General features: G+C 32.9%; 1 long non-coding RNA gene across 2 annotated transcripts in view; it reads right to left on the bottom strand.

Moving 5' to 3' along the window:
- Window positions 1–3,565: 3,565 nt before the first annotated feature.
- Window positions 3,566–9,939, bottom strand: part of LOC105493249 (uncharacterized) — a 105,012-nt gene continuing 98,638 nt past the window's right edge. Inside the window, exons 6-7 of one of the 2 annotated variants that reach the window (XR_011620520.1) lie at window positions 8,215–8,532; window positions 3,566–3,816 (exon numbers count right to left, since the gene is read on the bottom strand). This is a non-coding gene — a long non-coding RNA (uncharacterized lncRNA). The remainder of the gene's footprint in view (window positions 3,817–8,214; window positions 8,533–9,939) is intronic. The other variant, XR_011620519.1, reaches the window with a different exon arrangement.

Raw genomic sequence — 9,939 nt, 5'->3', positions numbered from 1 at the left:
ATACGGGAAGTTATAAATAATCCACATCGTTTTTAAAAAGACCGCTTTTTAAATATTCTTTGTGGAAGCATAACTGATAAAAGTCTAGTCATTTTTCATGTTAAATCATTCTTCTCAATAAGCAACTTGCTAAAGTGAAAAAACAGGATTAGACAATGGTTGCATTATTTCATTCAGTACTTCTGAATGAAATGTCATATCCGGCGTACAGTCTCATACATGAGTGAAATGTCGAATGGCTTTGTAATATATGGGTGTTATGCAACAGAAATGTGAAAGTCTATAAAAATAATGCTTTTATCATGGAATAATAAAGAAATAACAAAGAAAAGAACCATTTATGGTATTACCAACTTACTGAATTCTTTACAGTTTATAAAGTGTTTTCAGGTACATAATTCAATTAAGTTTTCCTAAGAACCTTGTAATCTAGCCATTTAATACTATTTTTCTTACAGAGACACTGAATATCATTAAATGACTCTCTTAAAGTCTCTTAGGTAGATCTTTTGACTTTTAAGTCAAAGTGGTTGAGAAGTGATAAGTCTAGGAAAAGGTGAAAAAAGATATGGGAGAGAACAGCATCTGCTATTGTCAAGAATAGCTCAGGTCTTAACACTTATTAAATTACTTTACTTGCTATACTTACTATGAGATAGAAAGAACCAAGATGTCAGGGAACAGAAAAGAATGACTCTGTTGAAACAGCCTCATATTATTCCTCAGGTTTGCACAAACAGTTTGATAACATTCTGAATTATATAACATTCTGCAAAGGAAAAGGGACCAATTTACCCATATTTCATGTTGAGCCAGTAAGAAAGCCCAGACCGCTTGGATCTTCTAACTTCCTTTGAAAACTGCAGGTAAGGTAGAGCATGGTTGCCTGAGATGATTTGGAAAAGAAAGGGCACAGGTAAGAGGAATTTACTTATTGGATCCAAACTAATTAAATCATGCAACAAATGCCTTATGTATGTCACCTTGGTGAGAGAAAGGGAAAGTCACAGAGAATATATATAGTCTACTGTAATGAAAAATATTTGATTCTGGCAGGATCTTAAAATACTAGATCTCAACATCAACGTCGATGTATATAATTTTTACACTATATTAATAGTGGCTTTCAAAGAGGCTAGAAATTAATAAAATTGGATTTAAACTAAGAGTTGGCCAGGTGCGGTGGCTCACGCCTGTAATCCCAGCACTTTGGGAGGCCGAGGTGGGCGGATCACGAGGTCAGGAGATTGAGACCATCCTGGCTAACACGGGGTAACCCAGTCTCTACTAAAAATGCAAAAAATTAGCTGGGCATGGCGGCGGGCGCCTGTAGTCCCAGCTACTTGGGAGGCTGAGGCAGGAGAATGCCGTGAACCCGGGAGGCGGAGCTTGCAGTGAGCCAAGATCACACCACTGCTCTCCAGCCTGGGCGACAGAACGAGACTCCGTCTCAAAAAAAAAAAAAAAAAAAAAAAAAAAACTAGTACACTGTAAAATTGTTTGCTTATATTAGCACACAGAAATGTTCTGTGATCCACTAATTATCTCATGTATTTTCTTATTTCTGGAAAATACCTGTCAAAATGCTTTCTCTGATGATAAGGATGACCACAGATGTTTATTTTCTAAATATATAAATGAACTAAACATCTCAAAAAATTGGTACCCTTCAGAATTGATTATCTCTATTCATTTCTCAAACTTAATTTTCTATAGTTAGTTGCTACTTACAACTTTTACTTTGAAAATAAAATTCACTAAATACTTTCTGAGTGTCTGTTTTTCATTAAAATAATTTTATTTACATTAAGTCAGTTTTTAAAAATGTTTTTGTGGCATTGGTTCTGGTTGTTTCTGTCTGGGAAAAACTGATTTTTCAAATCAATTTTAAAAGTTGGTCTAGCAATATATAGTCACTTAAGCAAGCCTGTGTGTATGTGGACAAGTAGACATTAACAATTACTCTCATTTTTATTATCAATGTGTCTAAAACTATAATTTTTTTAAAGAAGATCACCCACTCATTAATTTTTTTCTAAACCATAATAAATATCGATTTATATATTTTTACATAGTAACTATTTTATTACATTAATATATATATTTTCAGAATATTTAATCAATCCTCTATTGAAGTATTCTTGTTTTGTTTCCATGTTTTTAAAACTATAAACATTGTAAATAATATTGTAAAGCTGGTCATTTTTAATGGTAAATTTTAATAATAGAATGCATGGGTAAATCAGTATGGAGATGTTTGGATTACTCATCAATTAGCCAAATTGCCCTTTGGAAAGCTTATTTTAATTGTATATTTCTACCAAAAAAATATGAGAGTGCCTTATATCTTCTTCTCTATTCATTCTTAGTCTCTTAAATGAATGGCAAAACAGGATTATTTAAAATTATTTAAAATTTTTGTCGTTTGTAGTGATCAATAATGCTCTCTTATAGTGTTTTAATGTTTAACTTTAGACCATACAGTGGAAAATGTATTCATATCTCTTTGCCCATTTATATGTCAAATTTTATGAAGCATCTGTCCATTTCTTGAAATTATTTTCATTTTAACTGACTTATCAAGTGTTTTATATACTAAAAGTGTTCAAATTTCTTTTTCTTATTTGCTACAAATTCACGTTTCCAATGTTTCACTTGTTTTTCAATCTTGATTGTAGTATTTTTTAGCCATTCATATTTATTTGTATATCTCAGAATCATTTTTCTCATTTTAATTTTTAAGATTGGAATACTTTTGGAAATGCATTCAGTGCAATCTAATTGTTGGTTTTCATATTATTTTGCAAGCTAGTGGGGAATACTGCGGAAGCATCAGCGATATCAGCTGTTGACAGCTGCTCTATTAATTTGACTATCCCCAGAGTGCTACATAGCCTGAAGTTATTTCTATAGATGGAGCCAAGTACTCAATCCATTTGTTTTCACTCTATTAACACATTTATTTTCTACAACAATTCCATGATATAGGTTACTATTATCATTCCTGTCTTACATATGAGGAATCTAGAGCACAAGAGGTTAAGATGTTGTTTTAAGTTTATGCCAACTTAGAAATAAGTTTATGCAAACTTAGGTAGAAATTGGGAGAGCTGAGCTTTAAACCCAATCTGTCTTATTTCAGAGTTCACACACTTAACCCTTCACTATTACTGCCTCTAGAGCAAGTTTTGGCAGTCTTTTTAATGAGCTTCCTGGTAGGTCCCTTGAGTGATTGTGTGGCCAACATGCATTTCTTTTAGAAGCTCGAACTGTTTATTTTAAGCTTCACTTACATGAACCTCATTTATGACCTTTTCCTGAAGAGAATGATCACATTTAAAGCTGCACTAATTTCCATGTCTAACTTCTGTTATAGGCTCACTTTAAGCTTTTTGTCTTTCTTTGGACCAGTAGGAATTATCAGAAGGAAATTTTCTTTTAACTTCCTTGTGTGGGTACTCTTAAATGCTGACTCTAAATAGAATGACATTATTTGATACATTCGAATTATGTATATAGAAATGTAGATTTCTCTCTAAAGCTTTAAGTTTATTGTACATTTTATTATGCCATTCCATTAAATATGATTAATTAATAATTGTGAACAAGTCCTGGGTATACTTATCAGTACTTTACTTCTTTCAAATATGGCATTTTTACAGGCTTCAAAGACTTCGCTGTATCACAAAGCTAGAGATCACGTCACACAGTGTTACGGCTGATATTCATTGATCTTCAGTGTTATGGCTGATATTCACTGATTCATTGTCTTCATCACTGGCGACTTCAGAATATTCTTATTCAACAGCTCAATTTCTAAGAAACATTATTTAGAAAATTTATTTAATTAAACTGTATACATGGATGAGGTAATATGATGAGAAAAGAGCTCTGAATATAAAGTCAGAAGGCTTAGGTAACATTTTATTTTTTACTTCATAATGTTGTGATTTCAAATATTAGGCTTTCAAGTCTTGGTTTCCTCAACTTTAAATTGTAAATAATAGAATATGTCATTTATGTATGGCATAGATACTGAAATAATTAGAATAGACATCAAGTAATGGTGGGTGAAAGAATTTTATTATAAAGCACCCTATATAAATACGAGATCCTATTTGTTATTCAATATAAAATCATCAATGAAAATTATAGCAATACCAGAAAATGTATATTGACAATGACAAAACACTTAGCCACTATAAATGTAATGAATTATTTTTATTTAAATAAAAATAATCCAATATTGCTGTTGTTATAATTCTATATAGCCAATTTTTGGGGGGTGTAGATTATTAAACATAGAATCAATGTCATTTTATGAGTAAACATTTTCCATTACACCACAAACATTCTTAAATATGGTTTTGCATTGAAATTTATTGTTAAAATCTGGTAAGTTAAAGTTGCATGCATATGTGTATGCATGTGTGCGTGTATTCATATTTGTTTTATATGAGTCAACAAAGGTTTATGTTGAAATTTTTATCTGCGTTAAATAATTTGTCCATTTGTTTCTTCTTATTTTATGTTTTTGATGTTTCCCTCGTTTTGGAGGAAAAATACATTCTGAGTGAATTCAGTGATTTGGAATTAAGATTTATTTACAGAAATCATTTTGTTTCATAAGAAATGTTACTAAAAGTGATTGCTAATCATTCTCAGAGACAAAGAAGATGTGTATTTTTAATACTAGAAATGGGTTGCTCTGAATACACCACCTGGGGAATATCATTTGAGGGTGACTTTGGTTATGGTGCTTTTTAAGGCTGCCTTTAATTGCTTTTGCATACAGCTATATTCATGAATGTGCATTCATCAAAGAATGAAGAGCAATGTGACATTTTCAAGTTTTACTAAGTCAACTAGCATCCGTTGCCATAGTACTCAGAAATAAGGAAGCCAGGAAAAGGCAGAGCTGTTTTTCATTATGCATTGAAAGATGTCAGCAGGATTAAAGTATGAAAGCAAAAAGCAAAAAAAAAAAAAAAAAAAAAAAAAAAAAAAAAAAAAAAAGCTAAGAGAAGGTGAACTACTTATCAAATGGTCACTAAAAGCAAATACACCAGCCAGTACTTTTGGAGAAGGATGAGACTGAAAAAATACGTAATTAAAGGGAAGGGTAACTTTATTATTTTTAAAAATATAAAAAATGCCTGATTCTGTCTTTTCCTGGGTAAGAAAAAATGTTATCCCCATACATATAATATCTCCTAATTTGAGAAAACACTGTCCTCTGCTAGCGAATAGTTTGAGCTGGTTTTATGCCTTGAATGAAATAAGGATGCATAAAAACAATTTTGTGCCCTTCAAATAACCTTTGAGTAAAAATAATATTCAAGAATATATTTGATAATTAGGGCTAGAACTTTGTAAATAAATATAACCTTTAAAAATAAACATCAAACCTTATTTAAATATGGTGGCTTCATAACTATACCCCCAACTCTGTAATTTCTAAATGTCAATGAATTTTGACAATGATATAATGTTTATATCATTATATCACTTAATCTCTCAACTTTTTCCTTCATCTTCTGACTATTGTAGGAGAAAGCTACACACAAAAAAATTGGATACATTATAAACACAATCTATCAAATTTCATTTCGACCTGCTTTACTGCTAAATAAACTTTCTATTTTTCTCTTATTGAGCCAAAATTCTATTTGGGATTTCCAAATTTCAGTATTTTCTCTTTCAAACTTCCTCCATATTTCTTTAACTCTAGCCTGAGCTTCCATACATACTGTGAAATTATTCTATCTCCCTACTCTATATGGACTATTAATGTTAAATGAAATGGTGTACATTAGCTTCTCTATTTCACTCCAAAACGTATGTTGTTTGTCACTCATTTTTTTTTTCAATTTCTGTCTCTCTGAATGCATGCCAGACCCTCCACCAAAGCTCTTAATTTTATCTTCTTTCTCTTCCAGATTGAAACTAAAAATACTGATGAGTTAAATAGGACCCTAGTTAAGCAGTAATGCAAGCTGAAGGAAATTCTTCCACTGTTAGGCTGAGCGCGGTGGCTCACACCTGTAACCCAGCATTTGGGATGCCAAGATGGGTGGATCACCTGAGGTCAGGAGTTCGAGATCAGCTTGGCCAACGTGGTGAAACCCCGTCTCTACTGAAAATACAGAAATTAGCCGAGCATGATGGCAGGTGCCTGTAATCCCAGCTACTTGGGAGGCTGAGGCGGAGGTTGCAGTGAGCAGAGATCCCGCCATTGCACACCAACCTGGGAGACAGAGTGAGACTCCATCTCAAAACAGCAACAACAGCAAAGAAAATTCTTCCACTGTTTACCTGTGTAGAAAATGCATCAACATTATTCTAAAACTCTTCAGGAAATTCAGGCATTTAAAGTCAGCCCTTTAATATTATGGTTCTTATTAAAACCAGAGATTAATGTATAACCAAAACTAAAACTTCATAGGTTAAATTGTGTTAACATAAATGAAATAAAATTACTGTGATAGAAATACGCTTTAAATTCTGTCTACAATTACAAAAATGGAAGTTGAATGAGGAATTTAAAAGAAAACAATACACTTTTATCTTGTAGCCTAGTGTTAATATCAGTGAAATATACTTTTCAGGATAACATTTTCAAATGCAGCAAATATTGTTATAGACTGATGGCATAGCCTTTATTTGCCTTGTCAACATTAAGGTGGGAAGACTTCTGAGATAAAAATGTCAGACTGACAGTAGTGACTCAGAAGGCAGAAATCCAAAAAATGCACTTGCAGTAAATTTTGCTACACTACCCAGGGCACTTCTTCATCTGTATGTGTAACATGTATTCAGCTATTGTAAAGTTTCTTTAACAGTCCTCGAAGTACTACGACAGTAACAAGGAAGATTGATAGCAGATTCCATGCCTCTTTGTTAATCACATTAAGAACTCTGCTTTGTACTCTTTCATGTTGTGTCTGGAAATATATATCCCCACCACACCATATTGAAAACTTTCATCCTATTACCCATCTGCTGCCAGCAAATGATCAGTTTAAATGCAAAAAATGGGTGACGGGGGTGTGAAAGTCAAAGATTTGCCAAGCATACCGTTTTTCTACTACTCATTCTTCTAATTACTTTTTGGGAAATGAGAGAACCTAACAATACAACATTTTGAAATGTTTCCTTAGGGAATCTGAATAACATTTTATGTAATTTGAGTTATATGATAATGACAAGCATGTCTTCAAACATTAGAATTAAACCCATGGATGTAGCATAGTGCCTGTTGTTTTTCATCATAAGAGTTTATGATAAAACTGATCACTGGAGTCTGCAGTTTATAAAAAGACGTTTCCCTCTGTTTAGCTGGAGGAGTTTCTTATACTGGTTGACTGGTTCCCAGCTCCTACAGTCAGATAAATAAAAAGTTGCAGCAGGGGGACCAACTAGTAGTGAGTACATTTCATCAGTTGGAGACAGAAAATTTATTTCTTCAATTACTTTAGAACATCTGCATGTTACAAACAGGAATGTGCATTAACACAATTAACCATTTCTTTTTTAAAAAATTGAATTCATGGATTAAATCCTAAGTTTTCTAATCAGTTTTGTTCTGGTGTCATAAGTTAAGGGAGAATCAATACCCAACTTATTTTCCTGCATAAAGAGATTACTTGGATAATAGATTTTTTCCAATGCTTTTGCAAATATTGAGTCTGATAAAATAACTCTAACAGAGATACAATTAATCATATCAGTAAGTTTTTCATCAGAAATATTTCACAAAGACTAGACCTGAATCTAAATTGCAGGCAAGGTCATTCAATTTGATAGAGTAGCTACAATTTTCTCATATTGTGAAATGACCAGTTGCACTCAGCAAATAGGACAGCACAACCCGTAAGTGGAGGGAATCTGGAGGCAAAACATGCGGGTCAAAGCCTCACTGTACCACTTTCCAGCTGTGTAATCTTGGGAAAGATTCTTCATCTGTAAATTGATGCTTAAATTCTGTACCTGACTTTTAGGATTGTTGTAAACATTAAATTTATAAATGAGAATGATCTTATAACTGTACATGTAACCATTGTTTAAACCCTTATGAATAAAATTCTAGATGAGTCACTGATATAGTTTGGCTGTGTCCCCACCCAAATCTCATCTTGAATTGTAGCTCCCATAATTCCCACATGCTCTGGGAGGAACCTGGTGGGAGATAATTGAATCATAGGGGAGGTTTACCCCATACTGTTCTTGTGGTAGTGAAGAAGTCTCATGATAGTTGACGTTTTATAATGAGTTTCCCTTTTTCTTGGTTCTCATTCGCTCTTGCTTGCTGCCATGTAAGACTGTGACTGCTTGGACTGTGAGGCCTCCCCAGCAACGTGAAACTGTGAGTCCATTCATTTTCTTTATAAATTACCCAGGCTTGGGTATGTCTTGATCAACAGTGTGAAAATGGACTGATAACAGTCTTGGACTGTGAGTTCCAAGAATTAAGTGCTGTGTAGAACGATGGAATATCCTGGGAAGACATCTACAGCTCTGGAGAGGCACTACCTAAAATAAGGAACTTATGTCAGAAGGGAAAATCAAACCTATTTTCATCTTAATGGATTCTCATTAACTACATTACTGGTGAGCATTTTTCATACATGGCTGATTTTCTCAGTTGAGACTACAACCAGATTTCATTCCTTCTCCAAACAGGGATGTGTGTACTCTCAGGAAATGTAATCTAATTTAAAATTGGATGGAGAAAAACCATGTCAAAAAACACAGTAGTTGTATGGCTAAAATAGATCAACCACTTTATTACATACAAACCAAAATATTTCAGATTACATACTTCATTGTTTATTTCTTTTAGAATAGAAAAGAAAGAGTTAAGATTATATCACTGTCTAAAGATTTAGAAACAGGGTCCGGTGGCAGCACTATCAATGAGTTGCTTCCAAATAGTCTGCCAGAGAGTCCACAAAATTTAAATGTTCTCTTTAAAGAGGCAGTAATTGAGAATCATTACTTTGATATAGAATCTCAACTGTCACAGCTATAAATAATATTCTTTCCTATTATAATTATTTAGTATATTGCCTTCTTAATGATTGTTTTCATAATTAAGAAGAAATGCAGTATTCTCTCTATTTAAAAACTTTTTTTTTTTTTGTAAGTGTATTGAACTGTATATCCATCCTCCTAGCAAGCTTAGTGTCCCAAACTGGATTAGAAAAAAAATAATACGGGTAGATTTAGGATGTTTGTCATGCTAATAGGTATTCTTTAGGAAGAGAAAACTTCAATTAGTTTCTGTCATGGATTGGAGAAGGTAAAGACAGGAGGAAGGAATAAATGTGGGAATTACATTGAATAAATTCATCTAGGGGAAGCCATCCTGAACTACTTAGTAGGAAAAGCAAAGCAAAGTGGTTATAAACACTTCCACAATCCAGAGCAATGAGGATTGTCAGTAGGAAAGGGAAATTCTTTGAAATGATATCTCTGTACATACTTTTGAACCACAGGAGAAGCAATGTACTGTGAAGTAAAGTCAACAGATGAGAGTAAGACTAGCTCTCCAAGTGTCTGAGACAGTAGAACAGTATAAAATATCCTTTTGCAATTTATGAATATAATTGTTAAGTGCTGGAAAAATGAAGGTAACCAATATTGAAAAACAATGAATAAAAATAGGCAGATATGAAATGGAAAACAAACAATATTTTTGAATTGAATATATAGAAATGAAAAATATATACTCTGTAAACAGGCCAAATAACTGAATATGGGAAAACAATACTGAAGAACTAGAATATAAATCTGAAGAAACTCTCCAGAAGCTGCAAAATGACATAAAGAGATGAGAAATATGAAACAGAAGTTAAGAGATATAAAGAGTAAAGTGAAAGGTCAACTTTTTTTTTTTTTTTTTTGAAACAGAGTCTCACTCTGTTGCCCAAGCTTGAG

The sequence above is a fragment of the Macaca nemestrina genome, chromosome 3, assembly GCF_043159975.1.
Source record: "Macaca nemestrina isolate mMacNem1 chromosome 3, mMacNem.hap1, whole genome shotgun sequence".
NCBI classification, from domain to species: domain Eukaryota; kingdom Metazoa; phylum Chordata; class Mammalia; order Primates; family Cercopithecidae; genus Macaca; species Macaca nemestrina.
Note: the sequence above shows the minus strand (reverse complement) of the source record. Positions and strands in the feature narration are given on the sequence as shown.